The 10,475-nt window shown below is 36.3% G+C and overlaps 1 long non-coding RNA gene across 1 annotated transcript; it reads right to left on the bottom strand.

Annotated features, from left to right (window-relative positions):
- Window positions 1–6,042: 6,042 nt before the first annotated feature.
- Window positions 6,043–7,745, bottom strand: LOC133880158 (uncharacterized). Its single transcript, XR_009902200.1, has 3 exons — window positions 7,552–7,745; window positions 6,785–6,814; window positions 6,043–6,303 (listed from the first exon to the last, which is right to left on the bottom strand). It is a non-coding gene; the product is annotated as an uncharacterized LOC133880158 (long non-coding RNA).
- Between the last annotated feature and the right edge of the window lie 2,730 nt (window positions 7,746–10,475).

Here is a 10,475-nt window from a genome sequence, read left to right as displayed (position 1 = left end):
TATTTTTTTAACAAAACCTAATCACTTTTAGGGAACATCAATCCAATTACCAAACCAATTAACAAAACATATTAACAATTATTTCAACCAATATATTTGAGAAATCATAATAATACAGCATGCTCAATTTCCATAATACTCAATTTCTAAAACAATGCATTACATGATTAAACTCATGAAATCGTTCTTTAATTCTAGAGTTTTATAATTAATCAAGCCCTTAGTTTAAACAACATCACTCATTAATTATCAAGAATCAAACATAATCAATACTTTAGAGTATATATATATTTTTCAAAATATAATATACATAAATAAGTTATAATTAGAATATTCAATTCTATAATTATTAAAGTTATATTCTAATATACTAGTTACTTGATTTTATGAAAATATATACTTTTAGGCTAATTAAAAACTTAGAAACTCACATTAAGGAATTCCACTCGAAAATCCAGCGAAACGGTGAGTTTGGTCGCCAGGGAAAATAGCCGGAAAGTCGCCGGAAAAGTGGCCGGAAAAGTCGCCAGAGAAGTCGCCGGAGACACTGCCGGCGGCGGGTCGCCGGCGGGTCGGGATTCCGGGTCGGGTCATGGGTATGGGCTTGGGTTGATGGGCTTGGAGTCTTGGGCTCAGTGGGTCTGGGCTGAAGTCAGCCCATGGTGGTCATGGGCTTGGTTGGGTCAGATCAGATTGGGTTGGGCTGGATCGTCGAGCTGGGTCAGGGCCCATGGTTTTGGGTTGTTACTGAATTGGGCTCAACGGATCATGGGTTGGGCTCATGGTGTTAATAGATCGAGATGGAGACTCGGCGTGGATAGTTCGGGTAGTTCTGGGTTTACTGGTTTCACGCCCTATAGTTATTGTTTACAAATTTGACTCCCTTTTGTTACAGATTTTTTTCCACTTTTCTGCACTAACCCGAACACTACCTTACCAATAAGCAATTTTTATTTCTCCCCATGTGTTTCTCTTAGTCTCCTTTTATTTTCCTTCACTGTTTTTCTATTGGTTTCTGTCACTAATCTAAACCACAGATCTGCCCCTCACTTTTCACACACGTTCACTTTTTATTTGACAGCAGAATCATAATTCACACACCTTTATTAGACAGCATCAGCAGGAGCACTTACTCCCATACATTTTTTACACATTCCCACCTACGGTTTTTCATGTCTAAGTGCATACATATATATATATTTTATACTTCCACTATATTGGTACACTTTCATTATAAAAACAGCATCTGTTCACCTATCACACTCCCACATACAGCACCTTGCACTTGAAACATCCACCTGGAAACACACACACAGCACACACGGATTTCACTGCATGCAGGACAGCACACACACACCTTTTTATTTTTCTGTTTCTTCTGTTTCATCACAGCACGCACAGCACACACCTTTTTATATTTCTGTTTCAGCACTATATATATATATACCCAACACACATCTATAACTAATCACACTTTACACGGTTAGTTCTTAGCAAACAGGTTCAGTTTTTCTCACATCATTTTTCTGGTTCTGTTTTGTATAAATATACATATATTACTACCGATTCTGTTATGTACATATACATATATATACATACAACAAATCATGCTTATCTCTTCTCCATCTAAACATCTATCTACCTATATACTTATCATGTTATCCTTCTACCTTTAGGAAGCTTACCCGGTTCTGCTTGGATGAAACAAGTTCTGCACTTATCTCTTTTTGCTGCTGTCAACCGAATCCAAAGGCCACTAGCATCCATATAAAAAGAAGGACAAGTAAGGACATGATTATAAGGTGAGAAAGAGGAGATTTCCTTTGTTCAACTAGGTAAATAAAGGACCTATTGCTGGAGGTGAAAACCAAGAGATGCTGACCGAAAATCCCAGGTTGGGTTGAGACTCAAGTTGAACTCTTCTTTGTCTCTTCAAAGGTTACTGTCCGAAGGTGTGAGGAATGAACTGAAACTGAGCTCCTTGGTTCATTTTTCTGTTGGATATGGAATACACCACGGAGGGACAATGCTCTGTTTTAAAAGTGCGAGAGTGATGAGTGCAGAAGCTGACGAAGCGTGAGGGTAATGAGTGTAGGAGCTGGAGAGGTTGGTGAGAGTACTGAAATGTTTAGTTTAAGCAGAGTGGAGGGAAGTGGCTGAATATAATAACACTGTAATGAGGGGCTGAAATGGTGCGATTAAATTTAAGCAAAGTGGGGGAATAAGTTGCAATATAAAAATCATACAATTTATTGCATAAATCAATCCCATAGTCTACGAGCTGGCCAAAGCTTCTTTTGGATTAAAAATTGTTTGTTTAGCAGAAATAATACATTCGAATTATTACACATAAAGAATAATTGCTAAATAATATTCTGTACCATTATAAAAATAAGGCTAATTAATCTTATGGTAAATTATCTGTCTATTTTATTAACTCAGTAATTTTTGGTGATAAAATAATTATCAGCTTATTAAAACCCAGTTCATTAAATCAGTTGAAAATATTTATAAAATAATTGATTGATTATTTATTCACATGAATAATCATTTTTCATCTTTAATCAAATTATTAATATGTTTTAAAAACTGGGGCGCTACATCCTTCCCCCCTTAAAAGAATTTCGTCCTCGAAATTCGTAAACTATGATTCGCATGGAAATATTTAGATTCCTAAATTTTTAAGTCTAGTAATGCAGATTTTATAAGAAGCATCTAATTATAAACAAGCAAAACAAACACTCAACACTGTATGACAAATTAAGCTGAAGTGTAAGTTGTAGAAAAGGAAAAATTTATTTCTCATTATCGGAAAATTTCTTGTACAACAAATTTCTTTTGTGATGATGTCTTCTGATAATCTTGCTGAAAAGCTTGCCAAACAAGGACATGAAAGCCTTGAAGGAGATGAATGCGGGAAAGCTTGCCAATGAGAACATGGAAGCCTCGAAGGAGAGGAAGGTGGTGAATGTGAAGAAGGTGAAGAAGACGAGGAGAGCAATTTGGAATGGATATGAGTGCGGTTCTCATATCTTAGTGCTCTCTCTCTTCTGTCACAGGTTGCCATCACCGGATTGAAGATAAACGTGAGAAGCGTCTGGGTTGACAAGACGGAAGAGAAGGTCTTGCATGATCAAGGATAATCTTGCTTCATTGTTTGTGAATCTGGTGGTGATGCTGCATATTTCTATTTTTAGGCTTGAGAATTTGATTATGAAACTACATCTTCCTTCTCAGGAAGCGATGAAAGCTCAGACTATAAGAAAAAATTTTGGTTCTCAAAGTATGTAGAGTTGAGAATTCAAAGGTGTGCTTAGCAATGGAGAAGACGAGTGAATTTATAGAAAAGATTTGCGATGGAAACGGTGCGAGTGGTGCCGACAGCGTATCGTGATACGCTCTCCCTTTTCTCGGAATGCTCATCCAGCTCTGCACGGTGCGGAAAGTGCGGCGAGAAATCCGGAAAAGCTATTAGGTGAATTCGAAATTCGAGAAGGTGAAAAGGGTGAAAGCCGAAAAGAAGAGCACTCGTGATTCGAGGGCTGTCTACTAGTGGTAGAGGCGGCTGCGCCCAGAATGACGTTGATTAGACTGCGTCTCGTCCACTGATTAAGTTCTCATTCCTTCCCTTCAGATTTTTCGAATAACAGCTTCATTTCTATCTTCTCTCCTTCAGATCCTTTGAGGAATATTTTCGTTTCCTGAGTTTTCTACACATGGCTTCTTCATCCTCTCAAAATAATTTTGATCTAAATACTACACCTGTAGTACCAGAGATTTGGCGTCCATTGTTCCTATCTCAGAGAGGTCCCCTTCTGACTAATGACTCTGCGATGCTAAGTGATGTAGTAGCTGCATCCGTAGCTCAAGGCATCATGACTCCTCGAGATGAAAAGTTGTTGGCAGATAGGACCGATGCCCAAGCCATCAATGATTCGTTAGCATTCAGTATTCAGGGTGCTTCTTCGGTTTCCAATATGGCTCGCCGTCTGCAAGCTCGAGGGAACGAAATTCAAGCGTTGAAAGCTCAAAATTTGACTTTGCAGCGAATGTATATGGACTTTAGGCGAAGGAATCGGATTCTACAGCAAGAAAATAGAAAGCTGAAGAAGGTGGTAGATTCGTATGAGAAAGACTTGGGAAGGAGGTATGCTGATTTGGAGCAGAACACCAACCGACTCCGAGAACAGAATAAGGATCTTTTGCTTGCAGTCCAGAACCTTAGGGTTTTCCGCCCAGAAACTTAGCCAGGTATTCTATTTGATCTAGCAATTCTTTACTAACAAAAATAAATAACTAACTGCAGTACTATGAAATACCTGCAGGTATAAGCATACCAAACTCTCCGGGAATGGTGCAGAAGAGGTCCTATTTGCAAGTCTATTGTTTTCTTTGGACTAGAAGTAATTTGTTTTGTAAGACAATAATTATTTTCTACATACTGTCCTTATCATCTAATATGTCTGTAATCCTTTGAACTATGATCTTCTTTCTTATTCCTGCATAATTACTATCATCCTCAAATTGCAATAGTTTAAAACCCTAATATTACTCCAATTTAGTTATGCAGTCAATCAATACTCAGATCTGCTAATTATAAACTTATCTGCCAAGTAAGGATATCTAAGAATCACAAAATTAAAATTTTATTTAACTTAAGCTCTAGAAAGACCTCAAATATATTTAAACTTCTCCAAAGTTCGTCAGATGCATAGGGAAAATAATCTTTCCAAAAATCATCAAATCTTTTGATCAAATCAGTTATATCAATTCACTTAAGCTTTAGAAAACCTCAACAATTTATCAATCCATAAATTTCTAACTTTCTCCAGAGTTTATCAAATGTATAAAAAAAAACAATATCTCGAAGTGTCATCAAATTATTTAATCAATTCCTTTCCCTATAGATCATCGAATATATATATTCCGATAAATTAGCAATCTATAATTTATGCACCTATCTCCAAAAGATATCATATACAAGATGACAGATATTTGTTAATCATAACATATCTAAATGACATACTTATATATCCTCAAAATTCACATGATCCATCAATCTACTAATTATATACCTATCTTCAAAAAGTACCATAGATGCTCGTAATACAACATGCCATGAATCATTAATCCTTAAGATTTATCTTTTCCTTACTCTCTACGGTTAATCAGGTGTACCTCAAAATCTCAATATATGTTCTTTTGATTCCAAGGTTAACCTTATCATGATCATAGGACAACTATCAATTCTAAGTACATCAATAAAGTGCTATATCAATCTATCAACTTAATATTCATAAATCTGTAAAGATATCAAGTATCGAGATCATGCAATTATTGTTTCATAACTATACCTCGAAATAATATTAAGCATTAATCATCCTAATCATGAGATCGGTTATACTTCCATACCTCAAATCTTCTGTTTATCATAGGCATGCTGCTGCCCAAAACCAAGAATCTTATCATCATGATGCTGAGATCATGATTATGGTAAAATCCTTCTGTACTTAAAACATCCAAATTGTTAATCTCAAATAAGGCATATCTATTCAACTCTACACTAGACAGATAAAAATTCAAACATTTATAGATAGCTATAAAGTATTCACACTTAGTGCTATAAAGCTACTGATGACTTAAAGATCATACAAAAACTAAATAAATAAATTTAAAGGTATGATCGATTTATCGATAGTAGTGTTGTGAACTATTCTCTTCATACAAAAGCTTTTAAGGAGTTTATAAAAAGTTCAATTTTCCTATAGCTCTTGTGTTAATCCTAGACTCCTAAGGTCAAGTCTGATAGCCTTAGATACCATACTGTAACTTACCTAAGTTATAGTATGACTCTGAATGTTCACTAGGCCACAGAGCAAACCGCTCTGATACCATACTGTAACGACCCGCTTTTTACAAAAAAGCGTAAGTAATTATATCTGGATAATTACGTATCGTTAACCATTCAGAGTTGATAAAATCTAGCAGCGGAAAAAATACGAATATCTTTTTTTTTAAACATCACCGATAGGGACAACTCCCTTACGATATATTCAGAGCTTTAACTGACATCTTCTAGAAAATACATTAAAAATCTTTACACTATTTACAAAGAAACATGTGTCACATATGACACTAAAGCCTGCATGGAACTTATTAATTACAAGTAAATGTCTAGACATATTACAAGCAAATAGTACAAACATCTATGAGTACAAAGTACTAAAATCCTAACTACACAGCTATAAATCTCTTAAGCTAGCAGTTAATCCATTCCATAATCTTCAGTACCTGCGCAAACATCTATGAGAAGGTGGTTACCGCCACAATCCCATAGTTCCATGAGTGAGCTAACTGTCTTTCAACAACATCATGATTTATGCGTTATTTTAAGGAACAGATATGACATAATGATGTGGTGATAGTTTTTCATGCAAAGTTTAACAGTTTATATAGTGATTACACTCCTCTCTTGTAAGGGCACGTCCCCCCGTTTAATCGTGTTTCTCGAGGCCGTCCCCTCTACATTATATTTTAATTAACTTGTTTTCGCACTATCGGAGACCTCCCTCCTCTAGTACTTTGAAAGCCGTCCCAATCAATATGATTATTATTGTTTCCGGTTCAACTCTATCATGAACCTTTGGGAGACGTCGCGCCCAATATTAATAGGTTGATTATTAACAGTATGCAATAATCAGTCACACGCATCCAATTAAAATAAAACATAAACACAACATTACTGAAATCCAGTGCTACCCTCAGTAAGTATAAAAATACTTACAGCCCTTTTTGTGCTGTCTCAATTCATCATCTGCATCAAACACATATACATGTGCATACAAGGTCAATATCATTACTTTCTAGAAACTCATGCCTCAACATGAATTCTATTTTTATACATAGACACATACATAGAAGCGATCATCTATTAATTGGAAAATCACTTACATTTATGAACACTCAACATGGTTAAAACTTAATATTTACTTAATCAATTAGCAAATCAATACTTTGGAATAACATCTAATCTAGGTCTCAAGTAATCACTCGAGTACAATCTAAAATTCTTAATATCATTCTCTATAGCATAGAGAAATCAACCAACAAGAAACCTATGTATTTTTCTAACAAAACCTAATCACTTTTAGGGAACATCAATCCAATTACCAAACCAATTAACAAAACATATTAACAATTATTTCAACCAATATATTTGAGAAATCATAATAATACAGCATGCTCAATTTCCATAATACTCAATTTCTAAAACAATGCATTACATGATTAAACTCATGAAATCGTTCTTTAATTCTAGAGTTTTATAATTAATCAAGCCCTTAGTTTAAACAACATCACTCATTAATTATCAAGAATCAAACATAATCAATACTTTAGAGTATATATATATTTTTCAAAATATAATATACATAAATAAGTTATAATTAGAATATTCAATTCTATAATTATTAAAGTTATATTCTAATATACTAGTTACTTGATTTTATGAAAATATATACTTTTAGGCTAATTAAAAACTTAGAAACTCACATTAAGGATTTCCACTCGAAAATCCAGCGAAACGGTGAGTTTGGTCGCCAGGGAAAATAGCCGGAAAGTCGCCGAAAAAGTGGCCGGAAAGTCGCCGGAGAAGTCGCCGGAGACACTGCCGGCGGCGGGTCGCCGGCGGGTCGGGATTCCGGGTCGGGTCATGGGTATGGGCTTGGGTTGATGGGCTTGGAGTCTTGGGCTCAGTGGGTCTGGGCTGAAGTCAGCCCATGGTGGTCATGGGCTTGGTTGGGTCAGATCAGATTGGGTTGGGCTGGATCGTCGAGCTGGGTCAGGGCCCATGGTTTTGGGTTGTTACTGAATTGGGCTCAACGGATCATGGGTTGGGCTCATGGTGTTAATAGATCGAGATGGAGACTCGGCGTGGATAGTTCGGGTAGTTCTGGGTTTACTGGTTTCACGCCCTATAGTTATTGTTTACAAATTTGACTCCCTTTTGTTACAGATTTTTTTCCACTTTTCTGCACTAACCCGAACACTACCTTACCAATAAGCAATTTTTATTTCTCCCCATGTGTTTCTCTTAGTCTCCTTTTATTTTCCTTCACTGTTTTTCTATTGGTTTCTGTCACTAATCTAAACCACAGATCTGCCCCTCACTTTTCACACACGTTCACTTTTTATTTGACAGCAGAATCATAATTCACACACCTTTATTAGACAGCATCAGCAGGAGCACTTACTCCCATACATTTTTTACACATTCCCACCTACGGTTTTTCATGTCTAAGTGCATACATATATATATATTTTATACTTCCACTATATTGGTACACTTTCATTATAAAAACAGCATCTGTTCACCTATCACACTCCCACATACAGCACCTTGCACTTGAAACATCCACCTGGAAACACACACACAGCACACACGGATTTCACTGCATGCAGGACAGCACACACACACCTTTTTATTTTTCTGTTTCTTCTGTTTCATCACAGCACGCACAGCACACACCTTTTTATATTTCTGTTTCAGCACTATATATATATATACCCAACACACATCTATAACTAATCACACTTTACACGGTTAGTTCTTAGCAAACAGGTTCAGTTTTTCTCACATCATTTTTCTGGTTCTGTTTTGTATAAATATACATATATTACTACCGATTCTGTTATGTACATATACATATATATACATACAACAAATCATGCTTATCTCTTCTCCATCTAAACATCTATCTACCTATATACTTATCATGTTATCCTTCTACCTTTAGGAAGCTTACCCGGTTCTGCTTGGATGAAACAAGTTCTGCACTTATCTCTTTTTGCTGCTGTCAACCGAATCCAAAGGCCACTAGCATCCATATAAAAAGAAGGACAAGTAAGGACATGATTATAAGGTGAGAAAGAGGAGATTTCCTTTGTTCAACTAGGTAAATAAAGGACCTATTGCTGGAGGTGAAAACCAAGAGATGCTGACCGAAAATCCCAGGTTGGGTTGAGACTCAAGTTGAACTCTTCTTTGTCTCTTCAAAGGTTACTGTCCGAAGGTGTGAGGAATGAACTGAAACTGAGCTCCTTGGTTCATTTTTCTGTTGGATATGGAATACACCACGGAGGGACAATGCTCTGTTTTAAAAGTGCGAGAGTGATGAGTGCAGAAGCTGACGAAGCGTGAGGGTAATGAGTGTAGGAGCTGGAGAGGTTGGTGAGAGTACTGAAATGTTTAGTTTAAGCAGAGTGGAGGGAAGTGGCTGAATATAATAACACTGTAATGAGGGGCTGAAATGGTGCGATTAAATTTAAGCAAAGTGGGGGAATAAGTTGCAATATAAAAATCATACAATTTATTGCATAAATCAATCCCATAGTCTACGAGCTGGCCAAAGCTTCTTTTGGATTAAAAATTGTTTGTTTAGCAGAAATAATACATTCGAATTATTACACATAAAGAATAATTGCTAAATAATATTCTGTACCATTATAAAAATAAGGCTAATTAATCTTATGGTAAATTATCTGTCTATTTTATTAACTCAGTAATTTTTGGTGATAAAATAATTATCAGCTTATTAAAACCCAGTTCATTAAATCAGTTGAAAATATTTATAAAATAATTGATTGATTATTTATTCACATGAATAATCATTTTTCATCTTTAATCAAATTATTAATATGTTTTAAAAACTGGGGCGCTACAAGATGACACTGCCGTCAACGTGCTGTCAGCGCAGCTAAGAGCCGAGGGAAGGGCCAAGTAAGTCGGGAGGACACACAGATAGGATACAGAGGTCTGACCTATAACACCTAGTTGGAGAACAGAGATGAAGTGCGATAGAGAGATTTCTCGTGGTAGAGGGATCGAAACAGTAAAGGTTTGAGTCAGGTACCCTTAAACTTGCAAAGATGAATAGATTGTTTAGATCTAATTCATCAGTAAGCTCTAAATCCACTAGGATCCCTGAGATTCCAGATGTCGTCAACGAAGAACACGTTGAGTACCATGATGAGGATTCCTTCATTGATGTCAATGATTGAGACATACCCAAAGTCCCTAGTAAAGAAATTTACAGGAAGAAGTGGTCCATGCCATCGTTCAAAACTGAACAGCATGTCAAGACCGTAGAGCAAGTCTATGCTCTCAATAAGGAACATGAGTTATGTCAGCTTTTAGCCCAGATGCTATAAAGAGACATAGAAGAGAAGGCCATAACTTTATCCACATAGGATTAGTTCAGGTCGCCATTAAGCCCCTAACAAGAAGAGGTCTTAAAGTCTCTGTAATGCTAAGATTAAGAGATGCCCGCTTCCCTGACTGGCAGGATAGTCTCCTTGGAGTTATTGAAGCAACTATGCATGATGGGCCAGTCTATTTTGACTGTTACCCTGATTTCACCGTAAGTCTAAGTGATCCCCATATCTTAAAGGTTTTAACCCTGAGCATCAGATCTCAA

The sequence above is a fragment of the Alnus glutinosa genome, chromosome 10 (genome assembly GCF_958979055.1).
Source record: "Alnus glutinosa chromosome 10, dhAlnGlut1.1, whole genome shotgun sequence".
Taxonomy (NCBI): Eukaryota; Viridiplantae; Streptophyta; class Magnoliopsida; order Fagales; family Betulaceae; genus Alnus; species Alnus glutinosa.
The sequence above is the reverse complement of the archived record's forward strand: the minus strand, read 5'-3'. Positions and strand labels throughout refer to the sequence as shown.